The sequence below is a fragment of the Bubalus kerabau genome, chromosome 18 (genome assembly GCF_029407905.1).
Source record: "Bubalus kerabau isolate K-KA32 ecotype Philippines breed swamp buffalo chromosome 18, PCC_UOA_SB_1v2, whole genome shotgun sequence".
Taxonomy (NCBI): Eukaryota; Metazoa; Chordata; class Mammalia; order Artiodactyla; family Bovidae; genus Bubalus; species Bubalus kerabau.
In genome coordinates this window covers 46,839,456-46,861,689 of record NC_073641.1, presented here as the reverse complement: position 1 = coordinate 46,861,689, position 22,234 = coordinate 46,839,456, and positions in this window count along the sequence as shown.

Sequence of the window (22,234 nt, the reverse complement as noted above, 5' to 3'; positions counted from 1 at the left end):
CTTTTCCAATGAGTCAACTCTTGCTTGTTCTTAGATAAAGTAATTAATTTGAACATCCCTGTCTCCAGAATGCTTGCTGTGTAAGTAATAAACAGTGTTATTATTTAAGTCATTTTATAAGATATTGTGAAAATACACCTCTTTTTGCTGCCATTAAGGCAGTTATGTCAAGAAAGAGTTAGAATGTCAAGCATTATATCCAATCTCTTTAAAATTTTCCCTTGATATGATGGATATATATTATTGAGAGAGATATAATGTTAAATTTGTAAAATTTTCTATAATCCATTGCCTCAAGGCTTGACTACCTTAATGAAAATAAAAGTTGATAATATATTTTTATAATTTCTTTAGATCCATAGACACATGTGCTAATATTGAATAAGTTAGAGTTTTCACTTATCAAAATAAAAACTGCAAATACAAAACTCATAAAATATTTTTATAAATTTAAGATTATTTTGAAAGATGTTCTAATTTAACTGTTAACACTATTGCATGGCTTCCCTGGTGGTTCAGATGGTAAAGAATCTGCCTGCAATGTGGGAGATCCAGGTTTGATCCCTGGATCAGGAAGACCCTCTGGAGAAGGGAATGGCTACCCACTCCAGTATTCTTGCTGGGAGAAATCCAAGGACAAAGGAGCCTGGCGGGCTATAGTTACAAAGAGTTGGATATGACTAAGCAATTAACACTGTTATTGCATAGTTCAAGAAATTTTAGAACAAAAAGAATTGCCTCTGGGTAAGTAGAATAGGTTTCTATAGAAACATTTGAGACTATAAAATTGGGTTTCTTTAAGTCAAAAAAAAAAAAACAAATATTTGAAGTGTTCTTTTTCATACTTACAAATATAGTTAGCCTGATTTTCTTGTGTTTATGGCAAGGTCCATTATGCTAAGGAATAGAACCATTTGTTATAGACTTTATATTATGGTTTAAGTCTCTTAAAGATAAAATAAACATTATTTAAATTTTAATAAAATATAGTTAACATCATTAAACATTCTCATTAAAACCAAATAAAATATGAAATACTTTAAGGGAAGCACTCAATATCATAATATTAATAAACAGGCAATAACATCTAGAAATCTAATTCCTACTCTAAATGAAGTTTGAGAAACTTTGGTTAAGGAGGTGCTGAAGAGTAGAGCCAAGATTTTACTTAGAAAATATTCTGATTCAATCTCCTTATCAATTATTAGTGTGTTCAGATTTTTCATTTCTTCATGAGTTGGTCTTGGTAGGTTATAGGTAACTGGAAATTTATTCATTTCTTCTACGTTATTCAATATGTTGGTGTCTCTTATAAGTCTCTGTTATCCACGTGTCTTCATTCTGAATCTCAAGCAGAAGGAACAATGGCTCCCTGAGGCATGCTTTTCACCTGGCAAGCTTGAGAGAGCTAAAAAAAAATTTTACTTATATTTTAAAGTTTCAGCTAGAATTATACAACCATATTCATTTAGTCTACATGGCCAAGCCCATGTAACTAGCAGTAGGCATTGTAGCATCACATAATTATAACATAAATAGGAAGTAAAGAGTTATGGATAATTACCTACCTGTCACAGATACTTCTTCTTTGCTTCCAAAAGGAAACCAAGCACGTTTATTACAGCATTCTTATGGGCCTTAGCTGAGATTATCCTAACATTGCAATGCTCCTTTATCCAAGGCCTCACACATCAAAAAGTATTATTCTAATGTTTTCCCTTTCATAAGAATATAATCCAAAACTGTGACTCTTACAGAAGTGATAACAAGATTACTTAAATGACCAACTTCACAAACAATATTTTCTCTCTCTTTTTAAAATAGCTTTGAAGTTAATATTTTGCCACAAGAATTAACCCAAACCTAATTTAGATTTTGACGTTTTATGTAGTGTTATAAAAACTCTTAGAAAAAGGGCCTCCAAAATACTGAATCTTAGGTAGTGATTATTCTAGTCTCTAAATCTTTCTCATGCAGATCATCTCTGTAAAAACAGTTACAAAAAAAAATTTACTGAAATATTTCAGTGCATATATATTATATAAACTAAGAAACATTTGTTAAAAACTGTGGCCTAAAAAATTAATTAACTATACATGTATGAAAATGTATGTCTAGAAATATATTTTAGGTCTTACTAAAATCTTTAAATTGCCTTAACCTCCACATGTTATGTTCAGAACAAAGGTATACCGCAGAAAGGAAGATTTATTTTTATCTATACCTACAGATAGATATAGGCCAGTAGACATCACTGATCTGGCCCTATTCTTGTTTTATAGTGTTTATGGAGTTTTCTCATTTATCCTGTAATATCTTTCAAAATGTTTTCAAAAATGCTTTTATTCAATATATATATCAAAGTGAGGGAGAAGCATCCCACATGTACTGTTTCCTCTGGATATAACGTCTTGTATCAAAGAACAATTTCAGACACTATGTTTATTATCTTGTTTTTTCAAAGATGGAATAGAATTTCAAGCTAATATGTTTGAAATATAAGCTTAACAGACTTATAGCTAAAGCTAAACGCATTGCGATATATTGCAACCAAACGACGTCTGATATAAATTCTTGTGGACTTTATTTTCCTTAGTAAAAACTATTCTATAACTTTTCAAAGGCTTTAAAATTTGTAGGAAATTACACATTCAGAAATATTAAAGGACATTATTATCAAAAAACCTTTTTCTCCTCCATTTTAGCCAATATTTGGTTTCTATGAAGAAAGAAACCACTCACGTTTGTACTGAGAAATTCTATTTCAAAAACCAACATAAGAAGGTTAATTTTTTTTTTTTTCAAGAAGCACAATTGGAGTGATTTAGTATAACTGTATGATAATGGTTGAAGAGGATGCTGCTGCTGCTGCTAAGTTACTTCAGTCATGTCCGACTCAGTGTGACCCCATAGACGGCAGCCCACCAGGCTCCCCCGTCCCTGGGATTCTCCAGGCAAGAACACTGGAGTGGATTGCCATTTCCTTCTCCAATGCATGAAAGTGAAAAGTGAAAGTGAAGTCGCCCAGTCGTATCCTACTCTTGGCGACCCCATGGATTGCAGCCCACCAGGTTCCTCCCTCCATAGGATTTTCCAGGCAAGAGTACTGGAGTGGGGTGCCATTGCCTTCTCCATGAAGAGGATGAAAAGTGGTCAAATATAATATATTATATTTGGTGGGGACAAATGAAAGATAAAGTTTGTAAAAAAAATAAAAATTTTCAATATGTATACAAGACAATAAATATAGTAGAAAAACCTAGGGAGTGAGTTAAGGATTGTCTATACATTGACAGCACCTTCTTTTTGAAAATAGATTACTTAAAGCAATTCATTTGAGTTATGGTAAAGATAACATAAACAGAGAGACATTTACTAACATGATTTTCAGAACATTTTTTTCTTAGCTATATAAAATCAATGAAGGAATGCTACTAGTGAAATTAAAGAAGATATAATAATAATAAATAAAATAACTTTAAAACTGGCTGATTAAAATAAAATCATGTAATGAATTATTTACACTGTTGGAACTTTTCAAAAGATACGTATACAGCCTGAATATAACATGGCTTATATGTAAGCCCTCTATCACTTTTCATCTTGTATCCTGAGATTGCTGCTGCTGCTACTGCTAAGTCACTTCAGTCGTGTCCGACTCTATGCGACCCCATAGACGGCAGCCCACCAGGCTTCCCCGTCCCTGGGATTCTCCAGGCAAGAATACTGGAGTGGCTTGCCATTTCCTTCTCCAACGCCTGCCAGTCACTATTTTATGATTAATGACAGACAATTCACAGATTAAATAATGCATGTATAACTCTAGATCATATTTACTTATATTTACATATATTGCATATATTCTTACGTAACCAAGAAATGTCAAGAATACACAGAAGAACTATACAAAAAAGATCTTAATAACCCAGATAACCAGAATGGTGTGATCACTCACCTAGAACCAGACATCCTGGAGTGTGAGCTCAAGTGGGCTTTAGGAAACATCACTATGAACAAAACTAGTGGAGGTGATGGAATTCCAGCAGAGCTATTTAAAAGGTGATGCTGTGAAAGTGCTACAATCAATTTGCCAGCAAATTTGGCAAACTCAGCAGTGGGCACCGGACTGGATAAGGTCAGTTTTCATTCCAATCCCAAAGAAAATCAATGCCAAGGAGTGTTCAAACTACTAAAGTCATCTCACACACTACGAAAGTAATGCTCAAAATTCTCCAAGCCAGGCTTTAACAGTATGGGAACCTAAAACTTCCAAATATTCAAGCTGGATTTAGAAAAGGTAGAAAAACCAGAGATCAAATTGACAACATCTGTTGGATTATTGAAAAAGCAAGAGAATTCCAGAAAGATATCTACTTCTGTTTCATTGACTATACCAAAGCCTTTGACTATGTGGATCACATAAACTGTGAAAAATTCTTCAAGAGATGGGAATACCAGACTTGACCTGCCTCCTGTGAAACTAGTATGAAGGTCAAGAAGCAACAGTGAGAACTAGACATGGAACAACAGACTGGTTCCAAATCCGGAAAGGAGTATGTCAAGGCTGTATATTGTCACCCTGCTTATTTAACTTCTATGCAGAGTACATCATGAGAAATGCTGGGCTGGAAGAAGCACAAGCTGGAATCAAGATTGCCAGGAGAAATATCAATAACCTCAGATATGCAGATGACACCACCCTTATGGCAGAAAGTGAAGGACTAAAGAGCCTCTTGATGAAAGTGAAAGAGGAGAGTGAAAAAGGTGACTTAAAACTCACCATTCAGAAGACTAAGATCATGGCATCCAGTGTCATCACTTCATGGCAAATAGATGGGGAAACAATGGAAACTGAGAGATACTTTATTTTCTTGGGTTTCAAAATCACTCCAGAAGGTGACTGCACCCATGAAATTAAAAGACATTTGCTCCTTGGAAGAAAGTCTCTGACCAACTTAGACAGCATATTAAAAACCAGAGACATTACTTTGCCAACAAAGGTCCTTCTAGTCAAGGCTATGGTTTTTCCAGTAGTCATGTATGGATGTGAGAGTTGGACTATAAACAAAGCTGAATGCCAAAGAATTGATGCTTTTGAACTGTGGTTTGGAGAAGACTCTTGAGAGTCCCTTGGACTGCAAGGAGACCCAACCAGTCCATCCTAAAGGAGATCAGTCCTGGGTGTTCATTGGAAGGACTGATGTTGAAGCTGAAACTCCAATACTTTGGCCACCTGATACAAAGAGCTGACTCATTTAAAAAGACACTGATGCTGGGAAAGATTGAGGGCAAGAGGAGAAGGGGATGACCGAGAATGAGATGCTTGGATGGCATAATGGACTTGATGTGGACAAGAGTTTGAGCAATCTCCAGGAGGTGGTGCTGGACAGGGAATCCTGGCATGCTGCAGTCCATGGGTAGAAAAGATTTGGACACGACTGAGAGACTGAACTGAACTGATCCAATTAACTAGTGCATAACTTCACTTCAATATCTCTGAGGCAGATCAAACACAATCCATTTCATAATAAACTCATATTTCGGTTTTGGTAAAGGATTCATGCAAGTGTGCTTAGTCACTCAGTCGTGTCTGACTCTTTGTGACCCCATGTATTCTAGCCCACCAGGCTCCTCTGTCCATAGAATTCTCCAAGCTTCTCCAGGAGATCTTACCCACCCAGGGTCAACCTCAGGTCTCCTGTATTATAGGTGGATTCTTTACCATAGGAATCACTAAGGTAGCCCAACTAGATTTATTCTGTTACATAAGTCAGCACTGTCATTCTTGACACCTCTCTCTCTAATCCCAGCTCTATGCCATAATACATGAGCCGTCAATCATCTGTAGTCAAATGAAAGCCATTCTTTCTTCTTACACACTGGCTCTTATTTCTTCTAGCCTGCATATGGCCATTGATCAAGTACTTGTCCCTTTTTGTCTTTGTATCATTTATTATGCCTTTTTCTCAAATGTTATCAATATGGCATGTCATATTTTTAATTTTTTAAGCAATCAGACAAATCTTGATGTCACTTATAGGCACTGCAAATACATAAATCCCTTCACAGTACAATTCCTTAAAGAGTTATCTTTTTTTGAAATGCTGGGTTTCTTTCTTGCCTTCTCTCTCTTTTAAAATTTATTTATTTACTTTAATTGGAGGATAATTACTTTACAATTTTGTGATGGCCTCTGCCATACATGAACATGAATCAGCCATAGGCATACCTGTGACCCCTCCCTTCTGAGCCCCCTTCTCACCTACTTTGGCACCCCATCCTTCTTGGTTGTCACAGAGCTCCAGTTTGGGGTTCCCTGTGTCATACATCAAACTCCCACCTGCCATCTATTTTACATATGGTAATGTATATGTTTCAATGCTATTCTCTCAAATCATCCCACCCTCTTCTTTTCACACTGGGTCCAAAAGTTTGTTATTTATGTCTGTGTCTTCTTTGCTGACCTGCACAAAGGACTGTTGGTATGATCTTTCTAGATTCCATATATATGAGTTAATAATTCTCTCTTGATCTACTTCAATCCAGATTTGCCCCCAACACAGTTTTTCTGAAGATGTTTTTATCAAGTTCTTCATTGCCCTTCACATTGCTAAATCTAGTGGCTGTTTACCAGGCTTCAGCTTATAATCAGCAGCATTTAGAAATGACCACTTATTGGATGATCAATATTGAAATCAGATTGATTATATTTTCTGCAGCCAAAGATGGAGAAGCTCAATACAGTCAGCAAAAAAAGACCAGGAGCTGATTGTGATTCAGATCATGAACTCCTTAGTGCCAATTCAGATTTAAATTGAAGAATGTTGGGAAAACCACTAGACCATTCAGGTATGACCTAAATCAAATCCCTTACAATTATAGAATGGAAGTGCGAAATAGACTCAAGGGACTAGATCTGATAGACAGAGTGTCTGATGATCTATGGACAGAGGTTTGTGACATTGTACAGGAGACAGTGATCAAAGCCATCCCCAAGAAAAAGAAATGCAAAAGGCAAAATGGTTGTCTGAGGAGGCCTTACAAATAGCTGAGAAAAGAATAGAAGCTAAGGAAAAGGAGAAAAGGAAAAATATATCCATTGGAAAGCAGAGTTTCCAAAGAATAGATAGGAGAGATAAGAGAGACTTACTCAGTGCAAAGGAATAGAGGAAAATAATAGAATGGGAAAGACAATAGATCTCTTCAAGAAAATTAGAGATACCAAGGGAACATTTCATGCAAAGATGGGCTCAATAAGGGACATAAATGGTAGGAACCTAACAGAAGCAGAAGATATTAATAAAAAGTGGCAAGAATACACAGAAGAACTGTACAAAAAGGATATTAATAATCCAGATATCCATGATGGTATGATCACTCACCTAGAGTCAGACATCCTGGAATGCGAAGTCAAGTGGGCCCTAGGAAGAATCACTACGAACAAAGCAAGTGGAGGTGATAGAATTCCAGTTGAGCTAATTCAAATCCTGAAAGATGATGCTGTGAAATTGCTGCACTAAATATGCCAGCATATATGGAAAACTCAGCAATGGGCACAGGACTGGAAAAGGTCCGTTTTCATTCCAATCCCAAAGAAAGGCAATGCCAAAGAATGCTCAAACTACCACACAATTGCACTCATCTCACATGCTAGTAAAGTAATGCTCAAAATTCTCCAAGCCAGGCTTCAAAAGTACATGAACTATGAACTTCCAGATGTTAACGCTGGATCTATAAAAGGCAGAGGAACCAGAGATCAAATTGCTGGCATCCATTGGATCATCGAAACAGCAAGAGAGTTCCAGAAAAACATCTACTTCTGCTTTATTGACTATGTGAAAGCCTTTGATTGTGTGGATCACAAAAAAACGGGAAAATTCTGAAAGAGATGGGAATTCCAGACCACCTGAACTGCCTCCTGAGAAATCTGTATGCTGGTAAAGAAGTAACAGTTAGAACTGGACATGGAACCACAGACTGGTTCCAAATTAGGAAAGAAGTATGTCAAGGCTGAATATTGTCACCCTGTTTATTTAACTTCTATGCAGAGTACAGTATGCGAAATACCAGACTGGGTGAAGCACAAGCTGGGATCAAAATTGCCAGGGGAAATATTAATAACCTCAGATATGCAGATGAACCACCATATGGCAGAAAGTGAAGAATAACTAAAGAGCTTCTTAATGAAAGTGAAAGAGGAGAGTGAAAAGTTGGCTTAAAACTCAACATTCAGAAAACGAAGATCATGGTATCTGGTCCCATCACCTCATGACAAATAGATGGGGAAACAATGGAAACAGTGACAGACTATTTTTTTGGGTTCAAAAATCACTGCAGATGGTTACTCCAGCCATAAAATTAAAAGATGCTTGCTCCTTGGATGGAAAGCTATGATGAACCTAGACAGCATATAAAAAAGCAGGCATTACATTGCCAACAATGATCCATCTAGTCAAAGCTATGTTTTTTCCAGTAGTTATTTATGGATGTTTGGGTTGGACTATAAAAAAAAGCTGAGTGCTGAAGAATTGATACTTTTGAACTGTGGTGTTGGAGAAGATCTTGAGAGTTCCTTGGATTGCAAGGAGATTCAACCAGTTCATCCTAAAGGAAATCAGTCCTGAATATTCATTGAAGAATTGATGCTGAAGCTGAAACTCCAATACTTTGTCCACCTGATGCAATAAACTTCCTCAATAGGAAAAACCCTGATGCTGGGAAAGATTGAAGACAGGAGGAGAAGGGGATGACAGAGGATTGAGATGGTTGAATGGCATCACTGACTCAATGGACATGAGTAATCTCTGATAGTTGGTAATGGACAGGGAAACCTGGCATGCTGCATTCCAGGGGGTCTCAAAGAGTCAGACAGGACTGAGCAACTGAACTGAATACATCTTTCTCCAGGAAACTGTACTTTCACTAAAACACTTTCCAGAAGGGCTTGTTTTCTTTCCCCTGTCTCTCTCTAGCTACTTCTTTTCAACATCTTTGGATGGATGCTTGATGTGTCATGATGGTTAATATTACAAATTTTCTCTTTTTATGTTGGGATTCTAACTCCATATCCATTTACATGGCTTTGTCAATATGCTGATGTGTTCCAAAGTTCTATCCTAAAACTAACTCTTTCACCAGAACTCCAGATTCATATGTCCAATATTCTTTCCACCAACTTTATATGGATAGTTGATAGGCACTCCAATCCTGCTCATAAAAGTGTTCCTGTATCTGTTGAACATAATTATTCTGTTAACTATGTGCTTTGATACAACTGTATTTCTTATCTTATATACATATTTTTTCTATCCTTAACTGATAATTTAATCAATTGCTCTTTTCTTAGTATATATTTTAAGCATTTGAAACAATAATAGTTACATAATTGGTGATTATTTGTAAAATGAACTAATGAATTTGCCAATCACTTATTATGAAAACAAATTAAATTAACATTATATTTATTGAAAGTCACAATGAAAATGAAAATTTAGGAAACTATCAACTGTTTAGAATATATTACTGTTAAATATAGTGTCTACTTTAAAAAAAAATTTTGTATTAGAATTTACCTTCTAAATTACATTTAGAATTATGATTGTGGTAGTTTCCAGAAAAATGTTTATCAATATGTAATCATTTTATGTGTGTCAAGTAGAAAAGCATATAAAGGACAGCAAACATATTGATGGGTAATTGAATTTAGAAATAATAGGCATTTTGGATTAAATAAATTGACAGTTCAGTGCCATGAAATAACCTCCCAAAATCATATATAAAAATATTATGACAAAGAACAAATAGTAATCCAGGTAATTTATTACTAAATGCAATGGTTTATTAAGCCTAATGGTTTATAAAACCTCATGGTTTGGGGAAATAATCCCATCATTACATGTTGATTATAAAACAATATAGATAAGGGTAATTTTTTTAATACCTAGAAAATAAAGTGTACTAGAACTCTACTGAAGACCTTGACAGAGACTTATTTGCCCACACATATATCCCTTCAGCTGTTCCTCCTTAATAACAATAACACTGTGCTGTTGGTTGTGTTAGCTTTCCAAGTTGATAGACTAGAGTTCTCAGTCTCCTCTGCCACTAGCCGTAAACTTCGATTGATTCTGACTACAAGCAGAAGTTGTTTAGTGGGAGTTGTAATGAGTGAGTGAGTGAAGTCGCTCAGTCGTGTCTGACTCTTTGCGACCCCATGAACTGTAGCCTACCAGGCTCCTCCATCCATGGGATTTTCCAGGCAAGAGTATACAACCTCATCACCCACCTTAACTTCACCTCTGCTTTCTCAAACGCAGAGGGAGGGATGTAAGTTTCAAGTGTTATCTAGGACCTTGCAATGACTTTGAAATTAAAAGCCACTTGCTAAGACAAAGTAGAGAACAGCTAGAACCTATGTCCCTGATGATTTTGAGAATCATCCTACCTGCCCAACTTGAGAATTCTTTCACATGAAAGCTAAAGTTTCATCTTATTTAAGCTGGAATATTTTGAGTTGCTTTTTATAGGTGGCTGATCTAATTGATCTAGGATACTTTAAATCATATAAGTGAGTAAGTGATACATATTTGTTAAAAGTGAAGGCTTCTGCTCTGAAGAATTAATTACAAATCTTTTGAGAGTGTGTCCAGAGTATTTTCCAACTTTGATTTTATTTCACATTTATTTAATGTTCTCACATGTGGAATAATTTCTCATCCTTTTAGAAGAATCTTACAAAGAAGGTTATTTACAGTTCTGTGTCCTAGAGTATGGTCTTTACATTTGTGTCCTAAATATCTGGTAAATGTTATTGTAGCAATTTTTGATAAAGATGGGGAAGTCATTAAGAAAAGAGACAAGAATGAATCTTAACATTTTGAACATTCGTTCATGATACTTAGATTCTATGCTCAGCGTCTGCCTGATTCACTCAATTTCTCTCTATACACAGACACCTTTCTGTTCTTATTTTCATGTTGTTTCCTTGCTTTCGACTTCTAGTTTAGAAAGACAGCTTAATTTTCACCTTGATGAACTACCTGTGGGCATTTATTTGCCTTATTTTAGCATAACTTCACATGATCAAACAAGTGTTCTCCCCTACTGTGTCTTTACATAAACAATCTAGATTACAGTGCAAATAACACCACAGTGTTCCATACCAGATGGAATGAGATAACTTATTGAATAGAAACAAGAACATTGAAAGTGAATACACACACAAAGCAGAAAACTTTTTCTTCCCATCTAGTATTTGAAATAGCAAACCTGCTTTATGATTATTGAATATATGACTTCAAACAAATAACAAAAATCACATTACCTGATGTATCTCCTGCTATTGCTATTATGGAAAAGGGGAAATAAATTTAGTTCCACTATCACTTTTGTTATCTTAAAAGAGTTATAAGTTGTTCTGAGAGCCATGAAAATCACAAGCAAGTTTATTTACATTCATTATATAAACATGTATACATATGATATCATGCATTGATATTAATCTACTAAACACTTAAATTAATTTTTCTTCTATAGTTTAGTAACTATGTTAAGTTCATTCAGGCAGATTGTGAGTAGTGTGAGAACAAAAATATTGGGGTATAAAGTAAAGCAACTAGAGAAATTAACTCTTCACAATTCACCTTTCTTTCAACAAATATTCTTTATATACCTATGTGCTGGGTGCTGTGCTTAGTCCCTCAGTTCTGTCTGAATCTTTGTAACCCATGGACTGTAGCCCAGCAAGCTTCTCTGTCCATGAGATTCTCCAGACAAGAATACTAGAGTGGATTGTCATGCCCTCCTCCAGGGAGGAGGCTCAAACCCAGGAATCAAACCTCTGTCTCCTGCATTGCAGGTGGATTCTTTACCAGCTGAGCTTTCAGGAAAGCCCTGGAGAAGAGAGTAACTGTAGCAAATGAGAAGATTAAGAATTCAATGCAAATGTAAACAGAGAGGTGTAAGTAGACACCAGAAAGTAGATCAAGGATTAATTTTTTTTTTTATGAAAGAACAGTGATTACACTGAATTTAATAGAATTTCAAGTGTCAAGGTATATCAGTTGACTCTGTTTATACTTATAGTATGTTGATACTGAAATACACTAAAAGACAATAATATAAGGTTGAAACATTCTTGTATTGTTTATATTAGAAATAATTTCAAAACCTCAAAAAGTTACTCTCACATTATTCCCAATAAGCTCTACAAATGATATATTTACTGATTATTAAGATGTATGTCACAATATGTTTCTCATGATGCCTTTTGACTTTAGGTGCTTGCAGAAGTCAGTTTTTTAGTTTCAAAAGACATGAAGATTAAACTCAATTATATCAACTTTAAAAATACTGGTACAAGTAGCTAATATTGAATTACTACTTACAAAGTGCCAAGATATAAGCAAAGTGCTTTTTAAATTTTTAGCTCTTTCATTTCTCACCACATTCTTAGGCAGCAATTATCATAATTAACCTCATTCACAGGTAAAACAGGCTGAATGAAATGAAGCAATCTGTCTTTATATTACTGGAGTGCAAGAGACCTTTGTTAAAACCAGTGTGCTAAGCATATCATCTCTATGATAGATTATCATCATTCCAGGGGATTGAGATAGACAGAACAGGGAGAATTATCTGAGCAAGATTCATCCTGATATAGTGGGAAATCTGTGCAGCAAAAATGACCTTAATAATTTTATAATATTTATCTTATCAATATAAATAAAATTCAAACTGTTATTGATTCACATGTCTGAATCAACCTTTTCTGAAAATTAAGAGTATAACTGAAATGATCTCATCTAGACATATGTCAAGGTCTAAGGGAAATGATTTTTAAGGTTTTAGCTCTTTCTGTTCTCACTACATTCTTAGGTAATTTTTATAATTAGCCTCATTCACAGGTAAAATGCATAGACTTTTCAGGGCTCTAGAGAATATTGCAAAGTAGATTTCAGATATAATAAAATGTTAACACAAAAACACCCCCAAAACACATTTTACATATGAGATGCAATTGAAATTCTATAAAAGCAGATATACTGAATATGCTGCTGCTGCTGCTAAGTTGCTTCAGTTGTATCCAACTCTGTGCGACCCCATAGACGGCAGCCCACCAAGCTCCCCCGCCCCTGGGATTCTCCAGGCAAGAACACTGGAGTGGGTTGCCATTTCCTTCTCCAATGCATGAAAGTGAAAAGTGAAAGTGAAGTCACTCAGTCATGTCTGGCTCTTAGAGACCCCATGGACTGCAGCCTTCCAGGCTCCTCCGTCCATGGGATTTTCCAGTTTTCCAGGCAAGAGTACTGGAGTGGGGTGCCATTGCCTTCTCCTTTATATATATATATATATATATATGTGTGTGTGTGTGTGTGTGTGTGTGTATATATATATATGCTTTATCAAATCTCTTGGTAACATGTTCCAGGGTATGTAACAAAGTTTATTATTTTTTAATTAATTTAAACAGTCTGTCCATGGCTCCCCTCCACAGCTAGGTATTCTAATAAAGTACTATTTTTATATAAAATAAGTTAAATTTAGTTGGCAAATATTATTATCCATAGTTGAAACTCTTGTTGCAGAGTAAAATAATATATTATATATATAATATCTATTTTTCTCTTTGGAAATAGCAGAAAATTACAAAAAGAAAAAAACAGGAAAAGATAAAGAAAAAAAATCAGCTATGAAAGTTTATATACACACATTTATTCATCTCCCATTTTAAAATATGTTTTATAGTCATTTTAAATTTTAGTCTAACAACTGGAGATATCCTTCAATGGTCATAAGTTTAATGGGAAAATTATTAAATTAATATTTTCTTTCAAATTTGTTAACCATAGATATTTTGTCAGTGTTTCTCTGTGAACAAAATGTGTGTGAATTTTGTATGACACTATCATAATCATTTAACACCAAATCTTCTTAAGATATTTACAAAGTAACCAGTTCCCACAAGATATAATATCTGAGCACAGTGTTAATTGCTCACATTCTAGTAATCTTCAAGTCATGACATGTCAATATTTTCAAAAGTGTAAAAATGCTATGCAGTATATAAGGAGACAGGGCAGGTTTTGTTCTAACACTGCATAACTGTTTATAAGTATTCACATATTTTTGTGGTTTAGTCGCTCAGCCATGTCCTGGTCTTTGCAACCCCATGTACTGTTGCACACCAGGCTTCCCCTGTCCTTCACCATCTCCTGGAGTTTGCTCAAACCAGGTGGCGTTACTGGTAAAGAATCTGCCTGCTAATGCAGGAGATGCTGGTTCGATCCTGGGTCAGAAAGATCCCCTGGAGAAGGAAATGGCAACCCACTCCAGTATTCATGCCTGGAGAATACCATTGACAGAGGAGCCAGACTAGCTACAGTTCACAAAGATTCAGGCACGACTAAAGAGACTTAGTACATACATATTCTCCTGAGTCACTGATGCCATCCAATCATCTCGTCCACTGCTGTCCCTTTATCTTCCTGCCTTCAATCTTTCCCAGCCTCGGGGTCTTTTCTAAAGAGTCAGGTCTTCGCATCATGTGGCCCAATATGGGAGTTTCATCTTCAGCATCAGTCCTACAAATGAATATTCAGGGTCGGTTTCCTTTTGGGTTGACTGGTTTGATCTCTTTGCAGTCCAAGGGATTCTCAAGAGTCTTCTCCAACACCACAGTTCAAAAGCATCAATTCTTTTGGTGTTCAGCCTTCTTTATGATACAACTCTCCGAAACGCAGTCCTTGGATGCAATCTCAAAAACGACAGAATGATCTCTGTTTGTTTCCAAGGCAAACCATTCAATATCACAGTAATTCAAGTCTATGCCCCAACCAGTAATGCTGAAGAAGCTGAAGTTGAACAGTTCTATGAAGACCTACAAGACCTTCTAGAACTAACACCCAAAAAAGATGTCCTTTTCATTATAGGGGACTGGAATGCAAAAGTAGGAAGTCAAGAAACACCTGGAGTAACAGGTAAATTTGGTCTTGGAGTACAGAATAAAGCAGGGCAAATGCTAATAGAATTTTGCCAATAGAACACACTCGTCATAGCAAACACCCTCTTCACACAACACAAGAGAAGACTCTACACATGAACATCACCGGTTCAGTTCAGTCGCTCAGTCGTGTCCAGCTCTTTGCGGCCCCATGGACTGGAGCACGCCAGGCCTCCCTGTCCATCACCAACTCCTGGAGTTGACTCAAACTCATGTCCATTGAGTCAGTGATGCCATCCAACCATCTCATCCTGTCGTCCCCTTCTTTTCTTGCTTTCAATCTTTCTCAGTGTCAGGGTCTTTTCCAGTGAGTCAGCTCTTCGCATCAGGTGGCCAAAGTCTTGGAGTTTCAGCTTCATATATATATATGTATAATTATATATATACACACAATTATATATATATACAATATATATAATTAAATATAATTTTAAATATATATACTTTAGATATAAATAATTATATATACTTTATAATTATATATATAATTTTATTGTACTTTGGTCCATTATGCTTTATTGATTTTTTTATGAATTAAATATTTGTGGCAATTCTTCATGAAAGTACTAGTTGCTCAGTTGTGTCTGACTCTTTACCACCCTATGGGCTGTAGTCTGCGAGGCTTCTTTGTCCAAGGGATTCTCCAGGCAAGAATACTGGAGTGGGCTACCATTCCCTTCTCCAGGGAATCTTCCCCACTCAGGGTTGGAACCTGGGTTTCCTGCATTGCAGATGGATTCTTTAACATCTGAGCCACAATGGAAGCCCCAATTCTGCATAGATTAAATCTATTGGGGCCATTTTTCCAACAGCATTTTCTCACATTCTGTCTCTGTGTCACATTTTGGTAATTTTTTAAATATTTTGTTTTATTATTTTTATTATGGTGATCTTTAATTACTGATAGTTGATGTTATTACTGCTACTTTAAGACTCAATGATGATTAGCATTTTTTAGCAATAAAGTATTTTTAAAGTAAGTACATTATGTTTTTAGACATGATGATGTTGCGCAATTGATAGACCATAGCATCTTGCAAACATAAGTTTTATATGCACTCTGAAACTACAAATCTTTGTGATTCACTTTATTGTGATTCACTTTATTGAGGTGGTTTGAAACCAAACTTTAGTAATTCTGTAAAATGAAATTACAGCTACTCCTATGAATGAAGTATTTTAAAAATATAATTTATTTTTAACAACTTTGCTGGTAAGAAGCTAAATTTTGAATAAAAAGTATATTGACAAAATAAATTTAAAATATTGATTTATATTAAGTATAGCAATGTATTTTAATGTACTATTATGCTACATATGCATTAAGTTGGTACTTAAACATCCCTGTGGAAGTCCATTTTTTTACTTTTTTTTGGATTTAATATAGGCTATAATAATTTATTCATATGCTTTCATATATTTATATTTTCTCTTCATCTCCAAATAAATCCTATAATAGCTCTCTAGTTAGTGTGGGACACATGAACAGCTACTCTTTGTGTATTTTTTTTTTGGATGGGGAGAAAATAAAATTACTCCTGAATTTGTATTTCCAAAGGCATGATTTGTACAATGCTTTCGGTATGTGACTTATTTATCTCATCTTCTAAAATAGCTTATCCTTGCACACTTCCTCAACATGCTGCAAAATCCCCAGTTTCTTTCTGTATTCAAGGTATGAAGCTACCAAGTACTAGTTTGTTCTCTGTATCTGTGTCTGCCTCTCTTTTGCTATATTCACTAGTTTGCTGCATTTTTTAGATCCCACATATAAGTGATACCATATAATATTTGTCTTTCTCTTACTGACTCATTTCACTTAGCACAGTACCCTCTAAGTCCATTCAAGTTGCTACAAATGGGGAAAAAAATGTTATTTTTATGGTCAAATAGTATTCCAGTGTATATATATTTACCGTATCTTCTTTATCCATTCATTTGTTGGTGAACACTTAGGTAGATTTCATATTTTGACAATTATAACTAATGCTACTATAAACATTGAGGTGAATGTATCTTTTTGAATTAGTACTTTTGTAGTAGTATTTTTGAATTAGCATTCAGATATATATCCAGGAGTAGAATTACTGAGTTGTATGGTAGTTATAGTTTTACTTTTTTGTGTAAACACCATACTGCTTTTCATAGTGGTTTTCTCAGTTTACATTCCCACCAACAGTGAAGGAAAATTTCCTTCGTGTTCCCTAGTGATGAGTTCCCAGTTTGACAAGGGGGTAATACAGAAGTGAGGAAATAGAAGGTATAAACTAGTAGGCTACATGGATGTATTGTACCGCTTAGTGAATATAGCAAATATTTGCAATAACTGTAAACAGAGAGTAAATTTTAAAATTATACAAAAATTAAAAGAAAAATCTAATGAGGTTACTTCATATCTTTACAGCAATATATGACAGTTACTTCTTTGCACATTTAAATCTTTTTTTTCTTTTCTATTCTATATTCTTTTCTATTTCTAGAAAAGATTGAAATGTTTTCTCTTAAATATTATTCAAATTTAAGAAATAGTAAAAACATTTATAAAAGCAATTTTACTATGTTTTACACTTGATAGAAGGAGCTGTCTTGTCCATAATTGCCAACAATATCCTTTGAAATTAAATTCTTTTGACTTTGTTTCAGTCTTTAGTCACATCTGAGCATCTAGAAGGTAAACACCTCTTGCACTTTGCAATGACTGTATTTTTCACCTGAAGAGCTTACTTGCATCATTTAATTATTCCTCATAGAAGCATAAGTGTATTTATGAATAGCTAGTTATCACTTTTATTTGATGAACATAAGGGAAACCTGTTTGGCTTCCTTACAGTACAACTGACAGAGGAACATATATGAGAAAAGGTTAGTAAGACATAATGCCATTTTCATTTGCTTTTTCATGCTTTTTTTTTTTTAATTTCAGTAAATTAAATAACCTCAGTAGTTGTTCAAAAAAAAGCTACACCTTTACTGGATTGCAATTGATGTTACTTCCACCTGAATGCCCCTGGCCTCACCAGCAATGAGGATGGAGTTAGAACTTTAGTAGCCAGATTGGCTTCTTTCAAACTACCTATGGAGACAAGCAAACACAAAGGCTCTAATAGTTAAAAAGATACTAGTATAACAACAGATAAACCTATCGAAATGTAGAGTGATGGGAACAAATATTAAATTTTAGGAAGTGAGAGAAAAGGAGACATGGAATCCTTTTTTCTGCTCCTGGTTCCAATGTAAGATCCCTGGATTCAGAGTTGTAAGTTATATTTGATAACTTACTGAATATATTTCAGCCCTACTTTTCTCATCTTAGTACTAAAGAAAATCACCATATTCATGCAATACAATTTTCAAAATGATAAAACTTAACCTCATATGTGAAAGTAATTAATAATTTGTTCTACACAAATTCAGCCTATAATTAATATAGATATTTATGTAGTGTTATGAATAGCCTTTATCCTCATTGTCCAGAGAAGATATCTATAAAATCACCTGAAACACAACAGAGACGTTAAAATTAATGTAAAAGGTGTTTAGCATGTAGTCACATTCATTCCCTTAAGGCTGTTTGATTAATTCCTGTGTGCCACATATCACTCTTTAAAATAATGAAACTTTCTTACCTACCTTCTGAGAATTCACTGACAAAGAGATGATTTATTCTTTGGCTTTGCAATTTAGTGCTTATTAAATTTCCTGTTATTGAGTGGATTCTGGATGCCTCTTAGTTTTAGACATGAAACATGCACAGCTTTTTTCTAAATAAGGGGTAAGCAGATTTCTCAGGTGTCCAAATGATGAAGTAAATGAAACACCAGAAGATATCAGTCAGATTATATCTCAAATTTTTGCAAGTATTTCAAGCAACACGAGCTCGTAAAAAGAATTCTACTCTCACCTACATACCAACATTTTCTCAGGAGAAAGACAAATTCCAATAAAAGTGCTACTAAGTCACATTATCCAGTAACAATCGTGTAATTTTCTGTGGCAGAACACAGGTTATATATGAAGCAGTGAAAAGAAGTTATTGATATGATGTACCTAGCTTTTTATTGGTCACAAAGAAAATATCAATATCTGTGGTATCAAAACATAAAACTGGAAATAGACATATAAAGTACATATATATGAAAATGGAGAGTATAAATAGTTATACACAGAAATATTAAATCTAGTATAGATAATGTCCTTCTAGTAAGATTCAGTTCAGCTCGGTTCAGTTGCTCATTCATGTCCGACTCTTTGTGACCCCATGAGTCGCAGCACACCAGGCCTCCCTGTCTGTCACCAACTCCCAGAGTTTACTCAAACTCATGTCCATCGAGTTGGTGATGCCATCCAGCCATCTCATCCTCTGTCATCCCCTTCTCCTCCTGCCCTCAATCCCTCCCAGCATCAGAGTCTTTTCCAATGAGTCAACTCTTCGCATCAGGTGGCCAAAGTACTGGAGTTTCAGCTTTAGCATCATTCCTTCCAAAGAAATCCCAGGGCTGATCTCCTTTAGAATGGACTGGTTGGATCTCCTTGCAGTCCGAAGGACTCTCAAGAGTTTTTCCAGCACCACGGTTCAAAAGCATCAATTCTTCAGCGCTCAGCTTTCTTCACAGTACAACTCTCATATCCATACATGACAACTGGAAAAACCATAGCCTTGACTAGACGGACCTTTGTTGGCAAAATAATGTCTCTGCTTTTCAATATGCTGTCTAGGTTGGTCATAACTTTCCTTCCAAGGGGTAGGTGTCTTTTAATTTCATGGCTGCAGTCACCATCTGCAGTGATTTTGGAGCCCAAAAAGATAAAGTCTGACACTGTTTCCCCATCTATTTCCTATGAAGTGATGGGACCAGATGCCATGATCTTCGTTTTCTGAATGTTGAGCTTTAAGCCAGCTTTTTCACTCTTCTCTTTTACTTTCAACAAGAGACTTTTTAGTTCCTATTCACTTTCTGCCATAAGAGTGGTGTCATCTGCATATCTGAGATTATTGATATTTCTCCCAGCAATCTTGATTCCAGCTTGTGCTTCTTCCGGCCCAGCGTTTCTCATGATGTACTCTGCATATAAGTTAAATAAGCTGGGTAACAATATACAGCCTTGATGTAGTCCTTTTTCTATTTGGAACCAGTCTGTTGTTCCATGTCCAGTTCTGTTACTTCCTGACCTCATATAGGTTACTCAAGAGGCAGGTCAGGTGGTAGTATTGGAAATTCAAATCATAAGACATTTAATTTATTGTAAGCAATCTGGTATGGCAGTCTATAGTAAGAAAAGCGTGTATATAGAAGGTGAAAATGGGTATTTATTAGCAACTAAATAATGAAAGATAGCAATTATTACTCTTAAGAAATATTTGGACTGTTAATATGGTGACTGTTAATACAGTGACTACAAAAGAGACAGAAAGGCAGGAAGAAACACAGAATAGAAAATATGCACACATTTCTATGAGTCAGTTTTAGACTATACTTTGCTTTTTAACATCTTTAATGCAATTAGGCAAAAATAAATTTGTGCCTGCTCAGAAATGGTATCAATCCTCAGTTTTAATAGCATTGACATAATGGTGATAATTCATTGAGCATGTGAAAAACAGAATATGAATTAGAACAGAATCTTGAAATCACATATAGAAGTTTAAAAACAAATGTCAATAAAATCCTTGTAGAAATTATGATCAAAATAATAGGAGAAATAATCAGAAGCATTCAGTATTATGGATGGAAAAGCAGAAGTTTTAAGATTGTTCAGGGAACAAAATGAACCAATCTTAAATTAGCTGTAGATAAGGAAGAGGATGTTGGCTATGGCAAACAGTTAGGAAAGAACAGAGGTGCTTCCCTGGTGCCTCAGACAGTAAAAGAATCTGCCTACAACACAGCAGATCAGGGTTTGTGCCCTGAGTTGGGAAGTTCCCCTGGAGAAGGAAATGGCAATCCATTCCAGTATTCTTGCCTGGCGAATTCCATGGAAAAAGCAGCCTGGAGGGGCTACAGTCCATGAGATCACAAACAGTTGGACATGACTGACCAACTAACACACACACACGTACATGCACAGTGAGTTTAGAGCAGTGAATATAGTGACTAAATGGCATGTGAAAAAGTAAAGGGGTAAATGGAGACTTTTTCCTTTGTTTTGTAAGTTTGATGCAGAAGTTAAAGACATTATTTGTGTTTAAATCGGAATGGAGAAAAGCTTTTCACCACACAACTGACTAAACTTGATTGTATCCAAGGGAAATAAATAAGTTAAAAATGCAAAATTGAAGATACACAAAAAGGGATAAAGAAAAATATGCGATCAAAAGCTAAAGTGGTAAGCACTAAATGTAATAATTAGATATTGGAAAGGAAAGCAAAACACAAAGTAACCAGTCCAGCAGCAAATACCCTTAGAGTTGTACTTTATTTTCAATTGTATTTGCATCGTAACTTTAAGTAAATCATTGAATGTCTTGGGCTCTATTTCCTTATCTATAAAATATAGTTAATAAACACACATGACTGTCACAGCATGGATTGAAACTACAGAGAGAATTAAAGGTGTTTCATCAGTTGAAAAATGTTCTAGAGATGATTAGTGTTATTATTTTTTGGGAAAAAAAAAAAAAAGAACTTTGGAAACTGTAAGTGAAGGGAGCAGAAAACTGTTCCATGATTTTTACTATGTAAAGATTTAGTGTACCTGGTTTAGTTAGGTTAAATTTGCGTAGAACTCATGTTTGTGTATTTCTTTGTTTATTTTTTATCATTTCTTGCACAACTTCCTGATAGTTAGTATACTACATAATATCCCAGTAAGATAATTCTCAGAAGAGATATCTGATTTAAATTACATCTATAGAGGCACTCTTGCCAACTCTAAAACAAATTTCCCATGAAGGTACCCCAAAATTATGAAATAAAGGACTCTCTTAATTGATCTTATGCATTCATGTAATCTTAATGGTGTATAAGTAGCAATAAAAGTTGCAATAGCCCTTAGGACTTACGCATGACAAGCAGTCTGTGGTAAGCAATAAAGATTCAAGGATAACAATATGAATCAGTTTTATAACTATACTGCTCACAGTGAGAGAGCAATAGCATAGAACACATTTTTACTTGTACACGCAAAAATAGTTCCTGATAATAAAAATGTCACTATATGATATTGCAAGGAATACTTCACCCTAATGTTCCTAGAGGAATTCATAACACTCTAACTAGCAGTTTTCTTTCTCTG